This window comes from Protopterus annectens, chromosome 1.part2 (genome assembly GCF_019279795.1).
Source record: "Protopterus annectens isolate FY-2018-M chromosome 1.part2, PAN1.0, whole genome shotgun sequence".
NCBI classification, from domain to species: domain Eukaryota; kingdom Metazoa; phylum Chordata; order Ceratodontiformes; family Protopteridae; genus Protopterus; species Protopterus annectens.
In genome coordinates this window covers 1230274516-1230287103 of record NC_056727.1, presented here as the reverse complement: position 1 = coordinate 1230287103, position 12588 = coordinate 1230274516, and the positions used below count along the sequence as shown (strand labels likewise).

At 41.0% G+C, this 12588-nt stretch overlaps 1 protein-coding gene across 2 annotated transcripts in view; it reads left to right on the top strand.

Annotated features, from left to right (window-relative positions):
- Nucleotides 1-8176: 8176 nt before the first annotated feature.
- The window catches only part of TMEM50A (transmembrane protein 50A), a 455243-nt gene continuing 450831 nt past the window's right edge, over nt 8177-12588 (top strand). For both annotated transcript variants that reach the window (XM_044060091.1, XM_044060090.1), the window contains exon 1: nt 8177-8292. The gene's annotated coding sequence lies outside the window, so the exon portion shown is untranslated. The remainder of the gene's footprint in view (nt 8293-12588) is intronic.

Here is a 12588-nt window from a genome sequence, read left to right as displayed (position 1 = left end):
CTTCCCCCTAATAATCCCTCCGCAAAATAGCAATTTTGGAAGAAAACATGGAGGGTTTACAATTAAGAAATAACTGTAATAATCAAAGTTATAGATTACTTGAAATGCATGTAGATTCTTTTATTTTGTCAGCTGCTCAAGGTAGCAGTACTAATATTAAAGTGTCCCTTCTTTGACAGGTAGCAGCTGTATTGTGTGTCTATTTTATATTTTTGCATCACATTTTTGGTCCATTTTTCATAAAATTGTGTTTTTTGACAAATTAGTGACAAATCACTAAAGACTGAAGTTAGAAAATGACAGACATTTGAGTTTCAGATTTTATACCCTTCAGAAAATTCATACTAATGCAAGACCTATTCTATTATCTTTCTAAGTTTATTAGAGCAATATTTAAAAATTGTCCTTATTGTTGGGCCTTTGTCCCACTTCTGTGTATGGCTTTGTCCAGATTTCTTGCTCTTGAGGTTGAGAGGTATGACAAATGTGTCAGGGCCATCACAGTCAGCCAGAGAGATTGCAAATTGTGACATGCTTGTTGCACCCAACTCCCCCATGTAGTGACTCTGGATGTGTCCAAGCAAGGCAAGGAGTAGTTGTATCTACCTTGGATGGGGAGGACACACTGCATAAGTACTAAAGTGGCTTTTCATCTGTCCTTGATTTTGCAGAATGGTCTGGTTTCTGTCATATTTTTGTACTGTTGATTTATGCTTATTACTCAGATTTATGCTTATTACTCAAAGTGCCTGTTGCTCTGTGTTTAAGTAGCAATGCTTTAATGACCATAAGGTAAGCTTGTCTGACATCGTAAGATGCAAGTAAGCTTTAATAAGCATACTGTAAGAATTGCCAACATTGAAAGCCTTTCTGTTGTTGCCATGCAGAGAATACTTGACTAGATAATGTATAAGCCTTGGGTATTAAAGGACAGGATTCCATTATTTTAAAAAGCTCATTACACTTGTTGGAGACTTCCAGTCATCTCTACAGACCTTACCCGTAAACTAAACAGAATGCCAATCATGTGTGGTCCATAACCTGTACAGTAATCCTTTAAGCAATGTATCTTGAGCTTGTTTCTTGTTTGCTTTTCATTTTTTACTTTTATCATGTTTTCCCCATGAAACAAGTTGTCAGGCAGCAGGTCTTTTTTGGATAAGAAACATTTTTACAAGTGGGGGCATCACATAGATATCTACTTTCAGCATGTTACTTGGTTCTTTAATAAAGCTGAATATATTATAATTAGAACTGCAGTGCAAGGAGAAGTGGTTTGAGTTGAGTGCTTTGATTTTGACTGGCATTCCAGTAATGTATTTAAAAAGTAATTTATTTTTTCATGCCTCACAACCTTTTGTTTCCATCTAGATATTAAGTAAGCTGTCATGCAGCCAATGCATTGAAATATTTTTATTCTTCTACACTTATTTTTGTCTTGATTGGACTTTCATAATGATGGTTTGCCACCCAGGGCAGCGTATTTAATTAAAGTTAGTTTTTTGTGGTTTTGTGCATAGCTCCTCCCCTTTATGGTTGACCACACCCCTTCCCTTTGACCCCACCCATTCAGCATCTCCTGCAGCCCCCCCTGTGATTTGAAGTCACCAGCCGCCACTGCAAACACAAGGTGCAGGGTTTGAGTCTCACAATGGATAATTGGCTAGGCTTAAAATGGCTTGCAAGGGCAGTTAGCTTAGTACTAAACTATGAACCTATGAACTAATCTAATTTCCTATAGGTGCAGGGAAGGTAAATGCAAAAGGACAAACTTCAAATGTAACCTCTTAGCTCTTCTATAAGAAATCCACCCCATTGAGAGCTTGTGTAATCTGACCTGCAGTACGCTAATTAGGCAGTTTGTAAACCTTGCCTATAGGTGGAGGGAAGGTAAATGCAAAAGGACAAACTTCAAATGAAACCTCTTAGCTCTTCTATAAGAAATCCACCCCATTGAGAGCTTGTGTAATCTGACCTGCAGTACGCTAATTAGGCAGTTTGTAAACCTTGCCTCTAGGTTCATAAGTAGTACTAGGCTATCTGCCCAAAGGCATTTATAAGCCTAGCCAGAATGTGTTGACTTTTGCCTTCCCCTTAGATTAGTTCCCTGTGCCTCTGTCCAGCAGAGCCACTGAAGTGATCCCCAAGGTAAACTTTCTGTTTCCCATCCACTCGTCAATGTTTCTTTTGAAGAATGTTAGTGAGGAGCTCTGCCTGATGTAGATTGGAATCTTGTTCCAAAGCATGGGAAGTCTCTGGGACAGGAATCTATCCCTCCAGAAAGTCCTATTTATTGTTGTGGTGAGGTTTAGATCCCTAGAGCATGTGGCTTGAGGGGATAAGGTTTTCTTTAGGTGGAGCATGTCCATCAATCCTGGGTTGGACATGGCCTTGTAGGTCAGGCAGAGATCACCTCTGAGTAGGAGGTATGCAACCGAGTACAGCTGGAGTTTCTTCAGTCGAGCTGCATAGGGCATCTGTTTGGGGCCAGTGATCTTCTTGGTGAGGTACTTTTGTGGTCTTTCCAGCTGTTGCAGGTGTCTTGTAAGGTACATCCCAAATGGGGCGTTGTACTCTATGATGGGTCTGATGAGTGATGAGTAGAGGGGCACAATGACCTCTTTTGATCTTGATGTGAACCCTTTTAGGGTCACGTAGAAGGATTTTCTAACCACTTTGGCAATGTGATTATCAAAGGTGAGATTACTATCTACTTGGGTCCCCAGATCCCTTATGTCTTCCGTATTTAGGGGACTACCACCTATGTGGTAGTTTGTGGGTACTTTGTTTTTTCCAAAGGAGATGACTATGCACTTATTGGCATTTAGCTTGAGGCCATGATTTTAACACCAGGTATCCATTTCAGTGAGACCCTTTTGGAGGATGTCTGTGTCAGCTGGAGAGTCAAGTATAGCCCTTAGTTTGCAGTCTGCGAATGTGGTCAGTCATAGTCCTCCTGTGCTTGCCTGTAGCTCTGAGAAGTATATGCCGAACAGGAGGGGTCCTAGGACTGAGCCCTGGGAAATGCCACTTGTAACCGGTTGAGTCGGACCTAGCTCCCACAACTCTCACCATGTGGGTTCTGTCTGTGAGCCAGTTGGCAACTCATCTTGTGACCTAGGGGTTTATGTTCAGGCTGGTGAGCTTGTCTATAATACCAGAATGGGGAATGGTGTTGAAGGCCTTAGCGAGGTCTAGGTAGGCTGTGTGTACCACCTTTCCCTCGTCTATAGCCTTGGTAACTGTCTCAAAGTCCACCAGGTTTAGGAGGCATGATCTGCCCTTAACAAAGCCGAACTGGGTAGGGTCCAGTATTGAGGTTCCCAATGTCTCTGTCAATGAGTTCCATGATGAAGCGCTCCATAGCCTTGCAGACCAAGCTAGTCAGGCTTATAGGGTGATAGTTCCTGGTGTCTGTTGTGTCTCCACCTTTTTGGAGCAGAATAACCATTGCTGTGCGCCACTCTATGGGTACGTAGCTGTGGAGAAGCTGAGTTTGAACAGTGTGTTTAGGTGAGGGGTTAGTTTGTCTTTGAGCTCATGTGGGACACAGCCTGGGTCATCGTCTGGTCCCATTGATGCTGTGTTTTTGGCTTTGGAGAGGGCTGTTTTAACCTGAGTATCTGTGATTTCAGGGACTCTACATTCTTCTGGTATGGTTATGGGCCCTTTTGGGGATGAAAGGGGGGTGAAGTTTGCGCTGAACCTGTCTGCCAAGATGTTGGCGATATCTGTCGGTTCAGTGTATTTTGTGCCATTCTGCACAAACTCTGAGCAGATCTGAGCATTGCCACTTAGATTCTTGACATAGCTAAAGAATGACTTGTGATTATCTTTGGAGTCATTGGCAATTTTTCTTTCAAAGTTCACCTTGGATGATTTTGAGGGATCATAGTTTCTTGCTGATACTGATCAGGGATGTCTTCCCTTCTTGGGATTTTACACTTCTGTACTAGTTTCCTCCTTTTATTGTGTAGCTTGTTTATGGCAGGAGTCCACCAGACTGGTTTCCTTTTCTTGGAGGAGTGAGTCTTGGTTTTGCTTGGGATGGCACGATCCATGCATTCTTGTAGGTGCCCGTAGAATGCATTAGTAAAATATTTTGCAGCTTGGACAGCATTATCCTTCAGCATGGGGGCTTTGAAACTTTCCACCTCTGTCTTAAGTAATGTGAAGTTTGCTTTTGAAAAGTTTTTCACAGTGGTTTCCTTGTACGGGGGTGGGGGCGGAATGTGGATATCCAAAGTGATTTGTTTATGGTCAGATCTAACCAGTGAAGGGTTGACCTCCAGTGTGGAACACCAGTTGCCCATGTTGGTGATGACAGATCCAATATATTGTCACCTCTTGGAGTGTTGACCAGTTGATCCAGGGCATTTGAGTTTATAAACTCTTGGAAATGTTGGGCAAGGGAGTTAGTACTTGAGTAGTTCTCCCAGTTAATGTTTGGGTAATTGAACTCACCCAATATTAGGGTGTTTGGTAGGACCTTTGTTTCCCAGTGTTTCCAGAAATGCAGAATGGGGGTCCTGGGACATGGTGGGTGATCTGTAGCGAGCTACAATTTGAATTGCAGTTTTGCTCATTGTTAGTTGCACGTGGATGATCTCTGAAACATCGTGCTGTGCCGCTAACCTGGAGATGTGGGTATCCTTGATGAATATGGATACGCCCCCACCTTTTGTATTTCTGTTTGGGTTCTGTGGCCGAAATGTATGGTGGGAGTTGTAGCCTGGTAGTGCTGGGGTGCTCTCTGGAGCCTTAAACCAGGTTTCTTTTACTGCACATACATCTATTTTCTCCATACTGTGGAGTGCCTCGAGTGTGTGCATTTTGAGGTTTAGACTTCTAGCATTGAGTAGCATTACCCTCAGTTTTTTGTTACTTGTGCTATTTACGGCGGTGGGTTTGTCTTTTGAGCCTTGCCTAAAAAAGGCACTATGGGGGTGGCAAGAGCCTTGGCCAGTATTCGAAAGCCTAAGGGTGACAGGTGCAAGCCGTCTCTAGCGAAGCAGCGTGGCTTGTTGAGTGTCATCACAGGTGGACAGACACTGGCTCCCCTTTGAATGACACCAGAAACTTAGCCAATTGTTGAAATCGAGAATTTTTTCTTTATACCGTGGTATCATTCTTGGTGAGGGCAGGATGCTACACAGGGTCAGGGTCATACCTGCCTGGGCTATGTGATCAGAGAGCTCTTCCATGTCTCTTTTCATGTAGTCCAGGGAGGTATGGTTCAGGTCATTCACACCAACATGGACAATGACAGAGTCATATTTGTACTTTTTCTGGAGTGACCTGAGTGCTTGTGTTATGTGGCGGATCCTGGCACCTGACAGGCAGATAACAGTAACCTTCTCCTTATTCAGCCTAGTGAGTGGGACATCAGTGTGTCTGGCTATAGGGTCACCTATTACTAGTATGTTGGGTATGTTTTGCCTTAAGGGCTGTGATTGCATGGCACACTGGTTTTGTGAAGTATGTGTTTCATGGTTTGTGTTGGGTGGGGGGTGGAGGTTGCTTGGTTGTTTGCTTTGGAGGTCTCTGTTGGTTTTGCAGATTTTTATTTAGAGCCTCCGAGTATGTTTTCATGTATTTGTGTGTTTTTTGCCGGTGCTGGTTTAATGGGCCTATGTGAGACTGGTGGTGTGATACAAGCATTTTTCTTCTCCTCTTGACTGTCTGATCCAGTCTTGGGTTTGATAGAGCTTAGCCTCCAGTTTGGGTGTATAATTGCATCTCTCGCATGTACTGGTGTTTGTTGGTAGGAGGAGAGGGTTGTCTGTGTACATGAGGCAGTTGTAACATTGCCTCAAAATGCCCAGATTCACCAGTTGGACTGGAGAGTACACCTGAAACTTCCCTTTGGACATGCCTGGATAGGTACAGTGAACTGTTTTACTAGATGGCTGGCAAGGTCAAATAGAGAACCTTGTCCTTCTGTACAGTACAGGAGGGTCTAGTGCTAGGGTTTATAAGTGCTTGCTATAAGTTTTGAGCAAGTGTCGGGCTGAGAAATGAATGGCTTGAGTGCTTAAGTTGATTTGTCTAGTTCCAAGGGAAAAATTGAAGAGGAGACTTTGTGGAGCTGGGAATAGTTTTACACTAGCTAACCGGTGTGCAAAACTGGGCAAATGTGGTATTTATAGCAGGGAAATGAAAGAGATAGAAATTAGCCCAAAATGGCCAATAAACTACTAATTTCTGGGCTGAAACCACTCCTCCAGGGACAGATAGGCTGCTCAAAGCTCCCCTCTCTCACAGGTGAACAGAGAAACTTCCTTCTATCCAAGTAAGGTATGGGCAAACACAGAGATTTGTAACACAGCCCTGAATTCAGTACTAACCTGAAAACTGGACTATACTAGCTTAGAAAGGTGGGAAACGTGTGTGTGTGTGTGTGTGTGTGTGTGTGTGTGTGTGTGTGTGTGTGTGTGTGTGTGTGTGTGTATATATATATATATATATATATATATATATATATATATATATATATATATATATATATTTTTTTTTTTTTTCAGAAAATAAAGCAGATACAATCAGTGCTCAAGTTATACAAACAAATCTAGATTCTGCAGGCCTGAATCTGGTCTATGCTACAGGAACAAGGCGCACCAATTTCAGAAAGAAACAGTTCAAATAAGCAGGCACAATAAGCCTGTGACCAGAAATTATCAGCTCAGAAGGGCAGAATCCAGCCTTTCCTCCCACAAGAGTGCAGACCACAACCCTCTTAATGTAGAATAACTGGCCTGATGGGGAAGTTGAGAGGTACGATTCACTGTAGACCGACAGGTTAGTAAGCAGCTGTTGGTATGTGTTTCACATTTTGAGGGCTAGTGTTTCCTATTTTGGAGATGGGATGTTGAGAGGTACGATTCACTGTAGACCAACAGGTTTTCCAGCAATATTGTAGTAGAGGGCCTCACCAGTTCAGTGCACTTTTTCTTCGGTTGTACATTCAGAGGGAATGCATATTCATTAATGACATATCAGGGGGGTGGGTTTGGGGCGAGGCTTGCTACTGCACATCTGGTGAGGCCCTCAACTACAATAGCACCCAAAAAGTATTCTAAGAGCTAAGCCAAGTAAAGAATTGATAAAGGAGAATTTGCTGATAGGCATAGGTATGACTGCAAGTAGGGATACAGAGAATAGGCAAGGCAACAGGAATTTACTGGAGAAACTGGCAAAGGAACCAAAGTATTAGGAACAAATATCTAGAGAGAAAAAGGTAATAAATGGAAAGAAGCCAAGAAGACATTTGGACTGCAGGCTTAGAGACAGGCTAGAGTGGGGATTGATATCTGAACATAGGCAAGGATAAATGGATAGGGGAATCTTAAGTGAAAGACCTGCTCTGGTAGAGTTTTTATTGGATCTAGAACAGAAACTGCTTTTAAAAAGGGGGTAATTAGTAGGGCATATAAAATGCTGCACAATAACTACTGGAAAACAATCAGAGCAGGTTAGAAAAGATTGGAAAAAGACTAGATAAGCAATTTACAAGAAAGCAATGGGAAGACACATGCAGGGCTCTCAAATATGCAACAAAATCTAGAAGATTTAAGATTTTTGCTTGGAAGTGCTTGCATAAGTATTTTTTTACACCAAGCAGACTGAAGAATTTTTCCTTAGATGGCAAATTTTTGGAGGTGTGATGGGGAAAAAGGAGATAACTGGGAACACATGTTTATTGGGCGTGTAATGAGTTGGCAGACTTTAAAAAATTTATTACAGAGTACTGTTGTCAGAAATACTGGGTAAGCAAATGAGTGTAACAAAACATCAATATTATTATTTACCGAGCTGGGATACACGATCTGATTCTCCTAGACGTAGTAATTCTTGTGGCTGCCAAAAAAGCAACTATTAGAAAATGGAAATAAAAAGGCTTAAACCAACTGTATTTGAATTATTGAACAATGTAGCAGAGGTAAAAGAACTGGAAATGGGATCTTTTGTTTGTGGTTTATTTTCTTTTATTTCCTAATGTTGTCTTACTATTTCATACTCGCAGTATAAAATCCAATTGTTTTAAATCTAAATAAAACGTTTCCTAGATGGAATTTTCCTTTAAGTCAGTTAACGTGCTATCATAGCGCCCTCTGCCGGTCTTAGGTTTTTGGCTTCACGCGAAGGAGCCTGTAGAAGCGACCAATTTCCTCATAGCTCCCCGTCGTTGGTTATTTGGATGACGTAAATCAGGAAGATACCACTCTTACAGGACGTGCGCAACTAATCAGCTGTTTCTATTGTTTATTGTTTGGATAAATTAGACGACAAAAGGTAATTAGATAGGTTTATGTTTTACTTGGAGTTCAGACTTGTTCTGCTTTTCTTAAAGTAATATATTTGTTAGTGTAAGGCAAGGAGGTGTACGTTTTCTTTTATTATCCATTACAATGTTGTCTATTCGTAAACGGCAATTTTTGGTGGGCACTGAAAATTAATCGCTCGCATACTTGACTTCGAGTTATTTATTTATTTTTTGCAAAAATCTGTCTCCGTGAAAACTTATTGCACCCAGCATTTACCGGAAAGTATAGTTCAGTTGGATAGTGGTGTTTAAATCCGTTCTTGTTTTGATGCGTTGCGATTGTCTCAAGGCTCTACGGGAAATGTAGTTTATGACTTTACTCTTCTATTATTGAAACTCCTCCTTTCCGTAGCTTCAGCTGACTTTTTTTTGTTTTTAATTATTACTACAGGTCATGCAAACTCTTCATGTTGCGTAATGCATGGTAACGATGGATCTGTTAGCTCTTTGCTTAGTACACGTATTTGATGTGTACGTCCTATATTTGTGAAACTAGTCTAAAAATTATCTACTTACAAATAAGAACATGCTACAACTTAATCATTAAGTATGAATACACTACATGTGACGTATGTAGCTAAAATGTGCATTACGTACTCCAGGAATAATTACGCACGTGAACAAAGTTTCCACTTTCTGAGATATCCCTAGTGGGACACCTTGTATGGAAACCTGACCACTCCCTCAAACGGTACAACAATAGTTACGCTTTAATTTGGTAATAAAAGGAATCTTATTTTTAGAGTTGTAGTTATTTCTGCTGTTATATTGTAACCGTAGTTTTCAGTAGTGCTTGGAGGAAAGGGTAGAAAACATTTCCTGCTGAAATGTCAGGGCATTTGCCATTGCTCATAGCAAATGGCCAAACTAGGGCTGTCAACATGAAAAAAGGTACAGGTTGTAAATCTATACACACACCTCAGTAGTTTGTTAGCCTGTTGGTGGTATGTATGTATTGACATATTTGTAGTGGGGGTGTATAATGGTCCATCCCTGGTTATGGAATTGGAGAAGATGTAAAGAGCATTGTCGTTACACCCTACTTGAATAGCATAGCAAAGATTTATTGCCCCATAAAATGAAGTGGGTTGATTCGCAATTAACTTTACTCTTCTTTCGGCTTTTCCCGGTTAGGGGTCGCCACAGCGGATCACCTGTCCGCTCATGATTGGCAGTGGAGTTTTACAGTGTTGAGTTGCCAGCCCAGCACCCAACCTTCCACAGAAGGCACACACACAGGGCCAATTTAGAGCGTTCAATTTACCTACTGCATGTCTTTGGGATGTGGGAGGAAACCGGAGCACCCGGAGGAAACCCATATGACCACAGGGAGGACATGCAGACTCTGCACAGAAGGCACCCCAACTGAGGATTGAACCGGAGAACCTCTTGCTGTGAGGCAACAATGCTAACCACTGCACCACCGTTGGCGCCCAATTAATCAGCTTTAGTGATGTAGGATATTCAGTATGCCCCCGAGAATGTGTGAAGATCTGTGTATAATATGTTTAGAGAGAGAGTTGTATGTAGAGCATTTTTATTTCTGATGTTTTGTATCGCATTAAGGTGCAAGATATGCAGTATCTTAGTTTTCTGCATTACTTCTAAGAAAAGGTGGAAAATCTATTACTGCTAAATTCATCACCAGTTTGGGTGGTGGTGGTTAGTGCACATCCTACGGGTGTAGTGCCATCTATACACAGCAGTCTTCTCTATTTGCAGAATAGGCAAGGAAAGGCTGTTCAATCATAATGACGGAGAAGGGTAATGTGCCCTCTGTCTCTGTATTGTGCAAGCTCAGAGCTGGTGTATTTAATTAGTGGGAGGCTGTGCCCCTGCCCCCTTATTGGGGGATGCTGGTGGGTTTGCCATATGAAAAGCATAGTTTTTGTTTGCACGCTCTGAGATTTTCTTTGGCTGTACTCCCAGTACATTGCAAAACTATGGAATAGTATCTCCACACAAGTAAAACTCTGAAACTCCTGTTTTAAATCAATGCTTAAACAATATTTTAACCAATGCTGGTCTTGCACATGCTCATCACAAGGTTACGACTTTGCGGTCACCATACAATACTCTTCTTAAACAGAATACTCTCAACCGCTCACTGAAATGATGCATGATAATCTCAAAGTACTCTTCTTAGATGGAATACTCTCAACCACTCACTCAAATGACACAACAACTGTCATACATAACTCCTGCCTGTACAGTCCACTAAGTTCCACGTTGCTTTCTCTTTAGTAACTTCCACCTCTGTAAAATCCTTGAATGTATAAATGTAACTACTTTGTGTTTAACTGGAACTTAATATAATGGAATGTAAGCAAATGTAGCTTTTATTTCCGTGTCGCTGCTGAAAATGGGTAGTACCTAGTTTGATTTTTCCCAGTAAACAAAGAGAAATAAGTAATTATTGCTGTAAACTATTTTGACAATATTTTATGACTTGTTTTTAAGTGGACCCATATATGTGCATGTGTGTTATATGTAAATGGTGTGACGTGTAGAAATGTATATCCTTACATTTGACTTCTGAAAGGTAGACTAAAAGTGCTTTAGTACAAGTTACAAATATTGACCAAGCCAGATATTGGGGGGGTAAAACAAAATCTTGAATTTAAATCTAGAACACGACCATAGTGTAATTCAACACTGCACTCTAAAACACCAAATCCAAAACAAACGTACAGCTGAATATAGAGGGATGGCACTGGCTCTGTAGGATGGGCATTTGCAAGCATCACCCAAATCCATGTCCTGGTTGCAGTAACACACCTCCATTCCATTAACCATTTAATTGTTTGCTTGACATTTTATATTCACATTTTACTACCATATACCCCATTACTGTATCATGTTGTTTTTCCATTTAATTAATAATTAAAAAGCATGCAAACATTACAAATTAATCCCACCATTACATATCATTTGCTTCTTACTGCTACAGAGAGCAAGCACACACACTGTATTTCTCTATAATAGTACAAATGTAGTGTACGCCTGTCAACTGTGCTCCATTATGAGGAACATTTTTATTTTAATTTTGACTCTTATCTTCTACTCTATTCTGCACTGAAAGGTTTAACACAAATTCAAAGTTAACATTGAGTCATATTAATAACTTTTTTCATATTTAAAAAAGCTTGTGTTTATTAACCAGTACAGTTTGAAAATGCAGCACTGAAAGTATGGGGATCACTGTCACTTATAATTTTTATTTACTAGTATGCTTCCAGTGGATAACAGAACAGCCAAATATGAATTGCATTTATGAAAATATATGTAAAATATATCCGTGAATGTAATATTGTAATTATTTCCTAGTCTTGGTAGACATTGTTGTACTGTTACTTGAGGATTAATATGTGATTCTGAAATGATAGCCCAAGATTGCTGAGTAAATTCGCCAGAAAGTGCACTTTGCATAAATGTAAAATATTTACAGGGATATGAGGAGCAGCAGCCCCTACATTTGCCCTTTACTTTAACCATGATGTCATTACCAAGGGTTTTGCATCCAGGAAGAAAGAGGTCATAGTCTCTGTCTAATCTTCCCTCATTAGACCAATCATTGAGTATAATGCCCCATTTGGCAAGTGCCTCACTAGTCACCTGCAACAGCTGGAGAGGCCATAAAGTACCTCCTGAAGAGGATCCAATGCATTAAACACATGTCCTACATAGACCGACTCAAGACTCCAGCTATTCTCTGTCTCATATCTCCTACTTAGAGGCGATCTCTGCTTGACTTATAAAGCCATGTCCGACCAGCTCTGTTAGAAATGCTACATCTAAAGGAATCCCAATCCCGCTGCACCGCACGCTCCAGAGACCTCAACCTCATTACCACAATCAACAGAACATGCTGGAGGGACAGGTTGATAACCCAGAGACTGCCCATGCTATGGAATAGACTTCCCATACATGTCAAGCAGGGCAACTCGCTGTCCCTCTTCAAGAGAAATCTTAATGAGTGGATGGGAAATAGAAAGTTCATCCCAGGATCACTCCAGTGGCTCTAATTGATAGAGGCACTGGGAACTAACATTGGGTGGCACAATGCCAGGGCACTTCTATGGGCTAGGCTTGTAAAGGCTCCAGAGCCATTAGCCTAGTACACACCTATGAAATTGGTGGAATATATTTTCTTAGTTAAAGTAATATTTTAGTAGGGGTTGGGGGGGGGGGGCATGAGCCCTTTTTAGATTTTAATTTTACTTTAATGCTCATTCTCCAGTTATCCACTTTGTTATACAGGGAAC